The sequence below is a fragment of the Meles meles genome, chromosome 2 (assembly GCF_922984935.1).
Source record: "Meles meles chromosome 2, mMelMel3.1 paternal haplotype, whole genome shotgun sequence".
NCBI classification, from domain to species: Eukaryota; Metazoa; Chordata; class Mammalia; order Carnivora; family Mustelidae; genus Meles; species Meles meles.
The window spans coordinates 156,172,332-156,186,799 of NC_060067.1; positions in this window are offsets into that span (position 1 = coordinate 156,172,332).

A 14,468-nucleotide genomic window follows, 5' to 3' on the forward strand; every position below is an offset into this window, starting at 1 on the left:
CCCAGTGACCGCCTGACACCTGAGAGGCCACCAGCTTCTTTAAGAAGTGGCCCCAACATCTCAGCAACTTTGTCTTGTCTAAGGCAAGTCGCTCTCCCCACTTGAACCCTCTTCCCTTTTCTGAGTCTGTCCCCCGTCCCTATGTCTTATTACCCAAAGCCTGCCCTGCTCGGGGTTCCCCATCTCACCATTGTTGCAGGCATTCTCATTTCTGGATGGGTTGGTGGTGGTGGCAACCCACGGCCTCCTCCTCCTCCTCCTCAGAGCTGTGCTCTCTCCCACCATGGCCCTTGAACGTCGCAGAGCAAGTCTGCAGATTTTCTCCCGTCAGGCGAGATGGTACCTGTTCTTTTCCCCTGGGTAGTCTAAACACGCATCTTAAGAAAAAGACATTTATGGCCCGGACAATTGGAGATAAGCCAAGATCATCCATCTGCCCGAATGGCCCTAGCTGAGCCTGAGCTGCAGCCTTGTCAGAGTGATTTTAGCACAGACCCCGCTAGACGTTAGGCTCTTACAAACTCGAGATAAGGCCCTCGTTTTTATAAGGCTTGGAGGAGTAGAAGGGAGACGGGGAGTTTCATGATAGTTGCCACTGTAGATAAGGAGAATATATTTTTTGTTTAACCAAACCTGTCCTTTGGCTGGAGACTCCAATGAAGTAGTATCCATCAAATCCTTTTCTGATTTACACAAATACCTGATTCCTCCGATAAGGAAAAGTGTAAGTCAACACTGCTCTGTTGTAATTGGGTGTTACCTGCCCAGATACCGGACTTTTTATCTCCAGATCCTTCTGCAGGCTCCCTTTGGCTTTATCTGCTTCGTAGGTGTGACCAAATTGCCGTGTATGTGTGTGTGTGTGTGTGTGTGTGTTTGTGTGTGTGTGTGTGTGTGTGTGTGTGTGTTGGTTCCAAGGGTCCATTCATGAATATATCCCAAAGAAATGCCACAGAAAAAGAGCGACTTGGAATCTAAAGAGGAGAAAAAAGGGAGCTGACAGGACCATGATGGATCTATTTAATAATCATGCTTAAGCCGCCTGGTATTGTCTGCTTTTTGGAGATCTCATCTGGGATCCATCACCCATAATACGAGCAACTGAATCCCAGGGCTGCCCTGATAAGAGACCGACACTGTGGTAAGTCATCCCACACCTCCAGACTCAGTTTCTCCTTTTACAAAAGCGAAAATTCTGTCTACCACCACGTGTCTATCCTGAGGATAGATGAGCTGTGTTACGCCAAACAATATTACAACAGAAAGGCTGGTGGATTAAATAAAGATTTACAAAGAATTATGTCCAAAGGATCATTATTTATGATGTGCTTCATGGAGGTAATAGATAACACCTGGAAGGGACCCCAGAGAAAACCTACTTCCGATGCCTCATTTACCAGATGAAAAAAGGGGGGAAAAAAAAGAACACCCCCCCACCCCTCCCATTCCCACTGCTGGTCAAGGAAGACAAGTTGGTGATGCAAGTCACTGGTAACTCAAAGTCCATCCTTCCAGGGACTCCCTAGGGTTTATAGCAACGTAGAGAAACAGCTGTGATAAAATTTTGAGCACCATAGCAGAATACAAAGTAGCACACATTTTATGACTACAGCTGGGCCATGTGTGAGCATGGGAAATGCAGTATTTCAAAATGAATGAAAATAAATGTGTTTGGGAGTAGATTTAGTTTAGAATTTGGCCTCTAATTTTACCGCTTCGTTACTGGCCTATCAAAAAATCATTACATTCTCTTTGTAAAAAGCTTTTTTTTTTTTTTGGCATGCAATACAAACGTGTATAAGGTACAAAAACTACAAGTGCCTACCCCACTCTCATTCCCCAATCTCTTAATCCCATCGGACCAGGTTCCCTAGCTTTGAATCTGCAGTGCCTTTCCAGACCTTTCTTAGATAGAAACCTGAAGCTCAATGTTTGTATTTACGGGTTTTGTTTTGTTTTGTTTTTTAATGGAAAGGGCATGCCCTTTGAGATGCTGACTCTCAATTGTCACACTATTCAAGAACTGGGAACAAATCATCCTGTGACGATAGGCTGTCAGAGGGTGCACTCTCCACCAATCGACCAGGAAAAGGTGACTTGTAGAGCAGAGCAAGAAAAGAGTTCGTTCACCTTCCTAAGAGGAGACTTTACTCCCAGAAAAACACCAACTCAGCATGGCTCCTCCTGGCCCAGCTCCTTCCCTTTCAGCCTGAAAGCAGCACCAAGTGAGTTAGTCTATGGACTCCATCCCCCTCGGCTTAGTCACAGGCCAGCTCAATAGAGGGAGGCTCTGAGGCATTGGTGAATCAGTGTGCATGAGTGACTTGAGAAAAACAAATCATAAAACAGGAATTATGGGAATAGTAGGTGGAGCAGGCAGGGATTAGGTCCAACATTTTATGTTATGTACTTGGATAATATTCCTGAGAAATCCACCATCCTTCATGACTCAATTCACAGGCCACTTTCATTAAATACCAATTTATTCTTTTTTTTTTAAGATTTTATTTATTTATTTGACAGAGAGAGAGATCACAAGTAGGCAGAGAGGCAGGCAGAGAGAGAAGAGGAAGCAGGCTCCCTGCGGAGCAGAGAGCCTGATGCGGGGCTCGATCCCAGGACCCTGAGATCATGACCTGAGCCGAAGGCAGCGGCTTAATCCACTGAGCCACCCAGGCGCCCCAAATATCAATTTACTCTTAACGCTGGGTTGTCATAATGTACTAATCCAAATTTTGGAACTGGGTACTTTCATAATGCAGTGCCCTAAGTACCCTCTAACTATAAAGACACCCCCATTTACACACCATACCCATCAACACATGGCCCCATCTACAGACCACAAAACAGTGGTAGTGGGTTCTCCATATTTAGAGTTGCCAGATTTAGCAAATAAAAGCACAGGATACCCAGTTAAATTAGAATTTCAGACAAATAAATCATATTTTAGTCTATGTCCCATATACACTGAATTTTACCCGGCATCTCTATCCAAATGCTATAGTCTCTGCTGGCCAGATGATGTGGTAATTTTATCTGATAACTTTAGTCGTTCAGAAAGCACAGTCTGGGGGTTCTTGGGTGGCTCGCCAGTTAAGTGTCCAACTCTTGGTTTTGGCTCAGGTCATGATATTAGGATCATGAGATTGAGCCCCTACATTGGTCTCTGCCAGGTAATTAAAACTCTGTATGGCAATTTTTATTCTTTTTCTGTGTGAGATGTCTATTCATATATTTCTTCTAATTTTGTATCAAAGACTTGTCTTGTTCTAACTGATTTGTGAGAGCTTTTTTATATCTGTCATGCATAGAATAGTCTTTCCTTCCCTGAGGTTACATAAATGTTCAGTGTATGTTTTCTACAACTTTTGTGGTTTTATTTTTTTAATATATTCTATCCAACTAAATTTTATATATATAGTGTGAGATAGCACTTGTCTCAAATGTTTACATTTGTTTATAAACGGTTAGCAGTTTTCCAAACACTTTTACTGAATCATCTGTTCTTTCTGAAATGCCACATTTATAACATAGCAAACACCTATGTATATTTCTGGACTACCTATTTCTGTTCCATTGATCTTTCTGCAAATTATTACATCAATGCCTCATTGCTCTCATTACAGCTTTATAATACATTTTAACATTTAGTGGTCAAGTCCCCTATGATTACTCTTCTTTCATCGCTATTTTTATTCCTTTAGTGTTTTGAATAAATGTCAATATAAATTTGTGAAGTTCTAAAATATCGATGTATCTTTCAACATTGAGTTTTCTCATCTAAAAGAATAGTATATTTCTCCATTTATTCCACCTCTTCCTACTACCTCAATAAAGTTTAACATTTTTATGTGAAGTCCCCCACTTTCCATTATCAATGAAAATCACACAGGAAGCCGGAAGCCTGGTCTCACAACCCTACCCCGTAGCAACAAAGCAACAACACGCTCAACTGGAACGGTGTCCAAGAACCCTAATGGAGTCAGGACTTTCACCACCACACACTGACAATGAGACCATCCTTTTTCTTGTATAAGTGGTGGTCACACAGAGTAACAACATACTTCCAATGATCTCAGAGTGGCATCAGTAGAGGCATAGCGGGGAGCCTGAATATCCAGCAGTGTCAGAAACCTACTACAACAGAAGATTTAAATAAGATCCTGCCCTGTAATGTGATATGCAAAATGTCCAAGTTTCAGTTGAAAATCATTTCTGGCGGGGCGCCTGGGTGGCTCAGTGGGTTAAAGCCTCTGCCTTCGACTCAGGTCATGATCCCAGGGTCCTGGAATCAAGTCCTGCATCGGGATCTCTGCTTGGCAGGGAGCCTGCTTCTTCCTCTCTCTCTGCCTGCTTCTCTACCTACTTATGATCTCTCTCTCTGTCAAATAAATAAGTAAAATCTTTAAAAAAATAATAAAAGAAAACCATTCCTTATATGGAGAACCAGGGAAAATCCATCTTGATAAGGAAAGACAACCAACCAAAATGACACACATTAGAATTATCTGACACAGATTTTATAGAAGCCACAATAGAAATTCTCCAATAAATAATTGCGAACACACTTGAAACAAATGAAAAAGTAGAAATTCTTAGCAAAAGAAAGCAGGTAAAGAAGAACCAAATAGAAATATTAGAACTAAAAAATACAGTAACCAAAATTAAAAATTCAGTGGGTGGATTCAGGAACAGAATGAAGGGGACTAAAGTAAGAATCACTGAACTTGAAAATAGAACAGTAGGGGTGCCTGTCTGGCTTGGTCAGTGGAGCATGCAATTCTTAATCTCAAGATTATAGATTCAAGCCCTATGTTAGGTGTAGAGAGTACTTAAAAATAAAATCTTTGGGACACCTGTGGTTCAGTTGTTAAACGTCTGCCTTCAGCTCAGGTCATGATCCCTGGGTCCTGGGATCCAGCCCCACATCAGGCTCCCTGCTGAGCAGGGAGCCTGCTTCTCCCTCTCCCACTCCTCCTGCTTGTGTTACCTCTCTGGCTCTGTCTCTCTCTGTCAAAATCTAAATAAATAAATAAAGTCTTTTAAAAAATAAAATAAAATCTTAAAAAAAAAGAACAGTATAGGGGTGCCTGGGTGGCTCAGTGGGTTAAGCCTCTGTCTTCGGCCCAGGTCATGATCCCAGGGTCCTGGGATCGAGCCCCGCATCGGGCTCTCTGCTCGGCAGGGAGCCTGCTTCCGCTTCTCTCTCTGCCTGCCTCTCTGCCTACCTGTGATCTCTCTCTCTCTCTCTGTCAAATAAATAAATAAAATCTTAAAATAAATAAATAAATAAATAAAAAGAACAGTATAAATATTACCCAGTCTGAACAACAAAGAACAAACAGACTTAAAAAATGGAAAGAACCTCAGAGATGATGGGACAGTAACAAAAAAATAATATCCATGTCACTGGAGTCCAGGAAGAGAGGAGAATAGAGCAAGGCTAAAAAGGTATTAAAAAATATATATATGAAAATTTCCAAATTTGGCAAAATGCATAAACTTATGATTCATATTCAAAAAAACTGAGTGAGCCGGGGTGCCTGGGTGGCTCAGTGGGTTAAGCCTCTGCCTTCGGCTCAGGTCATGATCTCAGGGTCCTGGGATGGAGCCCCACATCAGGTTCTCTGCTCAGCAGAGCCTGCTTCCTCCTCACTCTATGCCTGTCTCTTTGCCTACTTGTGATCTCTCTCTGTCAAATAAAATCTTTAAAAAAAAAAAAAAACTGAGTGAACCTCAAAACAGGATAAATTTCAAAAAATTTATGTCAAATTTCATTATAGTCAAACTTTGGAAAAATAAAGACAAAGAATAAAGTCTTGAAAACAGTGAGAGAAAAATGACACTCACCTGTGGGGAAAAACAATTGGAATGACAGCATATTTTTCAACAGAAACCATGGAGGTCAGAAGAAAGTGGCATAATATTTTCTAAATGCTAAGAGAAAAATATTGTTAACTCAGAATTCTGTACTCAGCAAAAATATCCAATAGGAATAAGGGTAAATCAAAGAATTCTCAAATGAAGGAAAACTAATAGAATTTTTTGCCGAAGACCTACTTTAAAGGAATGGCTAAAGGAAGTCCTCTAAACAATAAGGAAATGGAGGAAGAAAAAAAATCTTAGAACACCAGGAAGGGAGAAAGAACCACACAAATAAGGGTAAATACAATAGATTTTCCTTCTCTTTGAATATTTAGAATTCTTTTTTTTTTTTAAGATTTTATTTATTTACTTGACAGACAGAGATCACAAGTAGGCAGAGAGGCAGGCAGAAAAAGAGGGGGAAACAGGCTTTCCACTGAGCAGAGAGCCCGATGCAGGGCTTGATCCCAGGACCCTGAGATCATGACCTGAGTTGAAGGCAGAGGTATAACCCACTGAGCCACCCTGGCACCCTAAATATTTAGAAATCTATTTGGCAGTTGAAGCTGCAATTATAACAGTGATATGATTGGTTCTCAATGTATGTAGAGGAAATACTTAAGAAAATACTATAAATGGGAGACAGTAAAGTAATATAAAGGGAAGTAAAGTTTCTACATTTCACTCAAACTGGTAAAATGTTGATACCAGTAGATAGTGATAAGTTATGTACATATAATGCAATACCTATGCACCTACTAAAAAAGTTGTACAAAGAGATCCTTTTAAAAACACCATAAAGGGGCACATGGGTGGCCCTTGAGATTGAGATCTCTGCTCAGTGGAGATCCTGCTTCCCCCTCTCTCTCTCTGCCTGCCTCTCTGCCTACTTGTGATTTCTCTCTCTCTCTGTGTCAAATAAATAAAATCCATAAAAAAAAATTAAAAACACAGCAAGAAAACCATTAACCAACAGGATATAATCAACACTTACACAACATCAAAATACACATTTTATTCAAATGTCCATGGAACTGATATAGGCCATATCCTGACTCATAAGACAAACTTCAACAAATTTAATAGAATTGAAATCATACAGAATGTGTTCTTTGACCATGATGAAATAAAAACAAGAAATCAATAGCAGAAAAATAACTGGAAAATCTCCATATACTTGGAAACTTGGCAAGGCACTTCTAAATAATCTATGGTTCAAGGAAAATCATAAAATATACGAAACTGAGTGAAAATGCAACATAAAAGATTTGAAGTATAAAAATACAAATTCAAAGAGATACATGCAATTCCATCTTCATTACAGCATCATTTTTAGTAGCCAAAACAGGAAAACAACCTGTGTCCACCAACAGAAGAGTAGATACAGAAAGTATTGTACATACGCAATGAAATATTACTCACCCTTTAAAAAAGAATGAAATCTTACCATTTATGACAACATAGATGGAGCCTGAGGGCATTATTTAAGCAAAATAAGTCAGACAAAGAAAGATAAATGCCATATAATCTTACTTATATGCGGAATTTTTTTTTAATGAACTCATAGATACAGAGAACGGATTGGTGGTTGTCAGAGGTGGGGGATGAGGGGTGGGCAAAATGAGTGAAGAGGGTCAAAAGGTACTAATTTTTAGTTATAAGATAAATAAGCCATAGGATGTAATGTACAGCATGGTGACTATCATTAATAATATTGTATTGTGTATTTGAAAATTGCTAAGAGTCTTAAAAGTCATCACAAGAAAAAAAAAGTGTAGCTATGTAAGGTGATGGATGCTAACTAGACTTATTTATGGTGATCACTTCACAATATAAACAAATATCAAGTCCCTACATTGTTCACCTGAAACTAATATATTTTATCTCAATTATATTTCAATGTTTTTAAAAAGCACTGAGGGGGAGGCAAACCATAAGAGACGTTGAATTCTAGGAAGCAAACTGAGGGTTGCTAGAGGGGTGGTGGGTGGAAAGGATAATTGGGTGATGGGCATTAAGGAGAGCACTTGATGTAATGAGCACGGGGTGTTATATGCAACTGATGAATCACTAAATTCTACCTCTGAAACTAACAAAGAAAAAAGAGTACACTTATCTTGATGAGCACTGATTAACATACAGAATTTTGAATCACTATATTGTTCACCTTAAACTAATGTAACACTGTATGGTAATCATACTTCAATTTAAAAACAATTAAAAAGAAAAAGAAAAGGATATGGCTGGGTGGCTCAGTTCGTTAAGCTGCTGCGTTCGGCTCAGGTCATGATCCCAGGGTCCTGGGATGGAGTTCCACATTGGGCTCCTTGCTCAGCAGGAAGCCTGCTTCTCTCTCTGCTTTTGCCTGCCACTCTGCCTGCTTGTGCATGTGCGTGCTCTCTCTCTCTCTCTCTGATAAATAAAAAAAACTTTTAAAAATAAATAAATAAATAATAAAAAGAAAAAAAGTACTGTGGTAAAGTGAAATAAAATCACAAGGTAAGCTGTAGAATATAGGAGAAATAACTAGTCCTGGAGACAGAGGTTTCTCTGCCACTGGCTAGTTGTGTGCCTTGAACTGTAATCTTGTTGTAACTTAGTTCTTCAATTTGTAAAGGATATAATTTTTTAAGAAAAATTTTGAGGGGCATAGCCAAAGCAGTGCAAAGAAAGAAATTTGTAACACTAAGCATTTGCATTTAAAAAGAGAAAAAGTTCTCAGATAATCTAAGCTCTTACCTCAAGAAACTAGAAAAATCAGGGTGAAATAAATGCAATGCAAGTTAAAGAAAGGAAATTATGAAGGCAAGAATAGATATCAATGGAATTTGAAAATAAAAAAATAATAGAGAAAAAAAATCAATGGAATAAAAACCTGGTTCTTAAAAAAAATCAGTAAAATTGACAAAACTCTAGCAAAATTGAAAATTTTAAAAGGAGGTGAAGAGACAAATTGCCAAGATCAGAAATGAAACAACGAATATTATTTTAGACCCTACAGACATCATAAGACAAAAAGTGAATACTATGATCCATTCTACACAGACAAGTTTGATGACTTAGATGAAATGGACCAATTCCCCAAAAAACAAACTACCACAACTTACTTACTATTAAATATATCATTTGAATAGCCCTATAACTCTTAAGAATATTACCTTTATAACTTAAATACCCAAAAAGGAAATATCCAGGCCCAGATTATTTTATTGGATAATTCTACCAAATATTATGACTATGAAGAAATGACACCAATTCTACATAATCTCTTCCTAAAAACAGAAGTGAAGGAGACATTTCCCAATGTATTTTCTAAGGCTAGTATTACCCTGATACCAAAACAACACTAAGAAAGACACAAAAAGAACATTACAGACTAATATCCTTCATTTATATAAAAGCAAAACCCTAAAAAAAATAAATTAAATAAATAAAAGCAAAATCTTTAACAAAATATTAGTAAATAGAATACAGCAATATATAAAAAGAATTACACATTATGACCAGTGAGATTTATTCCAAGGATGCACAGCTGGTTCAATATTTGAAAATCAATCAGTACAATCCACCACATTAATAAACACAAAAAGATAAATAATATGATCATATCAATTGGTACAGAAAAAGGCTTTTGACAAAATTTGAGCCCATTCACAAAGAAAACTCTCTGAAAACCAAGAGTAGGGGAGAATCCTCAATTTGATAAAGATCATTTATAAAAAACCTATAGTTAACATTATACTTAATGGTGAAAGACTGAATGCTTTCTCCTTAAGATAGAATAAGACAAGTATATCCACTCTCACCACTTCTGTTCAACATAGTACTAGGTCTATCCAGAACAGTAAGGCAAATAAAGAAAACAAAAGGAATGCAGATCAGAAAGGAAGAAACAAAGTATGCCTATTTGCAGATGACATGATCATCTACATAGAATATGTGCTGCCGAAGCGAGCACGATCATCTACATAGAAAACCACAAGGAATCTACAAAAATAATTTTCTAGAATTAAGAAATGAGTTCAGCAAGGTTATAGGATACAAGATCAACAATTATATTTTTTATGTGTTACAATGAACATGAGAACACTGAAATTAAAAGTACAGTATTATATACAATTGCTCAAAAAATACTTGAGTAAGTCTAACAAAACATGTATAGACTATATACTAAAAATTACAAAACACTGGTGAAAGAAATAAGAAAGATTTAAATAAATGGAAAGATATACCATGTTCATGGACTGAAAGACTCAACATAGCAAAGATGCCAATGCTTTCAAAATTCATATTTAGGTTTAATGCAATTCTTGCAAAAATCTCAGTAAGACTTTTCGTGACTAAAGACAAGATTATTTTAAAATTTATGTAGGTAGGCAAAAGAATTAGAATAGTTAAAATAACTTTGAAAAAGCAGACTAACACAGGAGAAATCACTTTACTTGATTCTCCCACTTTCTCTGCCCCTCCCCCTCACTCCTACGTACACTCTCTCCCTTTCTCTCTCTCAAAGCAAATAAATACAATCTTTTAAAATAAATAAATAAAATAATAAGAGACAAGTTAGAGACAGGAAAAACTTATTTGCAAGCCACATGTCTGACAAAAGATTCGTCTCTAGAATATATAAAGAACACTCAAACTCAACAGGGAAAAAATGAAACTACCCAATTAGAAAATGGGCAAAAGACATGAAGAGACATTTCACTGAGGAGAATATACAACTGCAAATAAGCACATGAAAAGATTTTCAAGAAACATCACTAGCCATCAGGAAAGTGCAAATTAAGACCATGGTAAATATCACTGCACACCTATCAGAATAGCTAAAATCAAAAATAGTGAGATACCAAATACTGACAAGGCTGTGAAAAAACTGGATCTCTCACACATTGATGGTGAAATATAAAATGGTACTGCCACCCAGGAAGACAGTTTAGCAGTTTCTTACAAAACTAAACATACAATTACCATGTGATGCAGCAATCACCCTCCTGGGCATTCATCCCAGAGAAATGAAAACTTACGTTCACACAAAAACCTGTACACAATTACTTTAGCAGCTCCATTTGTGATGCCAAGAAGTTAAAACAGCAAAAATGTCCTTCAGCTGGTTAAATAAACAGTGGTGCATCCGTACTGAGATTCTACTCAACAATGAAAAGAAATGAACTAATGATATATGAAACAACTTGGATGGATCTCAAGGATATTATGAAGATTTTAAAAAGCTAATCTCAGGGTGCCTGGGTGGCTCAGTGGGTTAAGCCTCTGCCTTCAGCTCAGGTCATGATCTCAGGGTCCTGGGATCAAGCTCCGTAGAGAGGCATCTGGCTGTCTGCTTGGTGGGGAGTCTGCTTTCCCTCCTCTCTCTTCTTGCTTCTCTGCCTGCTTGTCATCTCTCTCTCTCTCTCTCTCTCTCTGTCAAATAAATAAATAAAATCTTTAAAAAAATAAAATAAAATAAAAAGCTAATCTCAGAAGGTCATATATTGTATGATTTTTATTTATATAACATTCTCAAAATAACTGAATTACGGAGATGGAGAAAACTGGTGATTGCCAGGGGTTGGGAGGGGGTTGGGTGTGAATAGAAAGGAGTAGTAGTACAAGGGGCAGGAGGTATTTATGGTGATGCTATAGTTCCATATCCTAACTGTAGCAAGGGTTCTGTGAATCTACATAAGATAAAATGACACAGAACAGTACACACACACTGTCCAGTTTCATGGTTTTGATATTGTACTATATCTATGTGAGATATAATCATTGAAGGAAGCTGTAAAGTACAAGGAACATCTCTGTATTGTCTTTCTGTGAATATATGTAATCTTATTATATTAAACATTAATATACTTATTATATAAAAATTATTAAGTATATAAACATTCTATTAAACATTATTGTATATACTCAGTGGTGTATTAGCAGCTAAGAGACTTTCCTATGGCTAAGGCCTGTAAAAGGAAGAACATTTGGGTTATAATGTGTCCTTTCCTCTATTTTCTTTTCTTTTTTTTAAAGATTTTATTTATTTATCTGAGACAGAAAGTGAGAGAAAAGATCATGAGCGGGGGGAAGGGTAGAGGGAGAAGCAGACTTCCTGCTGAGCAGGGACCCCAATGTAGGACTTGATCCCAGGACCCTGAGATCATGACCTGAGCCTAAGGCAGACGCTTAACTGACTGAGCCCCCCAGGTGCCCCTCCTCTATTTTAATTGTACACATCTCTTTTAATAAACTACAGAGGATGGCCAAAGATGAGAAGAATGATGGCACTATCTTCCTTTTAAAGTATGTAATGTCAAATGAGGCTTGATCACTTAGAATTTGATAGAAATTGTCACAATGAAAAGAAAGGAAATTCAGTTTCTTCAATTCCACAACCTCCTCATTTATACAGGCCAGCCAGTTAATGAAATTCTAAAGTATTCTGTGTGCGCAGCCCTATATTGGTACTCATCCCATTGCAAGTGTCTAAAAAAATTCATATCTGCTTAGTAAAGGTGCAGTTGCATCTAGGGGTTCAAAATGAGTCATCAAGGTCCTCATTACCTGGCAGACCCTCTTCCATGTGTGGACCTTGAAGATGCACATTCCACCAACTCTGAAAGCCCAAGAGACAGACGGCTTTTTCATTATTCGCCCTGGCTGGAAATTCTCAGGAAAACTCTGAGTGCATCTTCGAATTGGCCAACTTGGGACACTGGTTCCAACTAAGTCAGTAAAAATAGATGTCCCATAGGAAAGAGGATTCTGACACTTGAGGAAGAGAAGAGAGAGGCCAAGTGCTGGGACTAGTCCTCCATAAAAGTCCTCTCTGCCCTTAAAAAGGAAATTTTCAGACATTCCTAACCCTGCAGACTTTATGTTCCACAAGGAGAAACAAGCAAACCCAAACGTGCCATTATATAACACGGCAGATAGGAGCTTGCAAATATGTGCACATTGAACCCCAGCTTTATGAAAAGACTGATTTGAGTAGGACGTCGGTTAAGTGAGAATAACAAAATGTTGCCCTAGTCTTGGACACGACCGAAACACCTGGAATCTGATGGATCTAGTCGGGGAGGGAGCATCTAGTTGCCAAGGAGGGAAAGAATTTTGGCTCTTGAACACACAAGGTTAATGGGTCACATGAGAGAACAGAGGTGAGTGCTTGCCAAACTGTAAACCGCTACACAAGTATTACCTAGCAGAGAGCACAAGGAGAACATCCTTGAGGAAGGGCCCAATGAGGTTCAGAGTCCGCTGGCACGGCAAGAAGAATATCAGGGTTGAAGCTAGCAGTCCCGAGTTCAAGGCCCTTCCGTGGAGTTAGATAAAAGGGTAAGAGAAAATGCACACAAAGTGCTCAGCCTCATGCTTGGCACATGATGAGAACCCAAGGAACTGTTGCTATTCGTGGGGACCTGGTTCGTCAAGTCGAAGCGCAGGACTAGAGGGAGGAAGACTGGGGGTGCAGACACAGAAGACCAAGCTGCAATGACCTGAGACTAACAAAAGCCCAAGGACTGCTCTAACCTAGAGAGCCTGGGATTGTACTGAAGAAACTGTCAGTAAACGTCTAGTGAATCCAGTCGAATGCAGTGGGGTGATGGAAATGTTCTGGAGTTAGATAGTGGTAATGATTGCACAGCCTGTAGATACACTAAAAATCACTGAATGGTACATTTTATAAGAGTGTATTTTAAGAGATGTGAATTGTATCTTAATTTTTTAAAAATTGGAAACAGAGAGGCTAGAGAAGAGAGAGAAGTCAGAACAGGGTGGAAATGCAATTAAGTCAGAACCTGGCCCCACAGACCATTGTTTTCCCATTGTCCTCCCCTCTGTCTAGGCCACGGGGACTGCGGGTACTTCTAGAGTCAAGGAGAGCTGCTAAAGACCCAGGCTCAAATAAGGTACCCACCCTTACCAAGGAGATACTTACCAACAGTAATGTCATCACAGGAGGAGGAACTGCCTGCTAAGCACAGAACAGCCATGAGCTCCCGAGACTGGAAGGGTTCTTGGACAACTGGTCAGCACTTGTCAGGCAACTATTCAATGATTTCCTGCCTGGACACAGGTTGGCACATGTGGCCAGAGCAGGGTCACTGAGCTAAACGCAAGCCTCCTCTTCTGCCCACAGTTAATATTAATAACACTTAATTCATTCACTCATTTGTTCATTCATCCATTCATTCATTCATTTATGTTAATGCCAGGCTTCACACTAAATGCTTCCCATCTCATTTACCTTTCATAGGAACCCTGGGGCACCTGGGTGGCTCAGTCATTAAGCATCTGCCTTCGGCTCAGGTCATGGTTCCAGGGTCATGGGATTGAGCCGCACATTGGGCTCCTTGCTTGGTGGGAAGCCTGCTTCTCCTTCTCCCACTCCCCCTGCTTGTGTTCCCTCTCTCACTGTGACTCTGTCATATAAATAAATAAAATATTTTTTTAAAAAAAGAAAATATTTTTAAAAACCCTCATAGAAACCCTACGAGATAAGAACTGTTATCATGCCCGTTGTATAGATTTGAAAACAGAGGCTTAAGGATGTTAATTAATTTACTCATGCAAGAGGAAGAAATGTAATTTCTGGATATTGTCTCTTC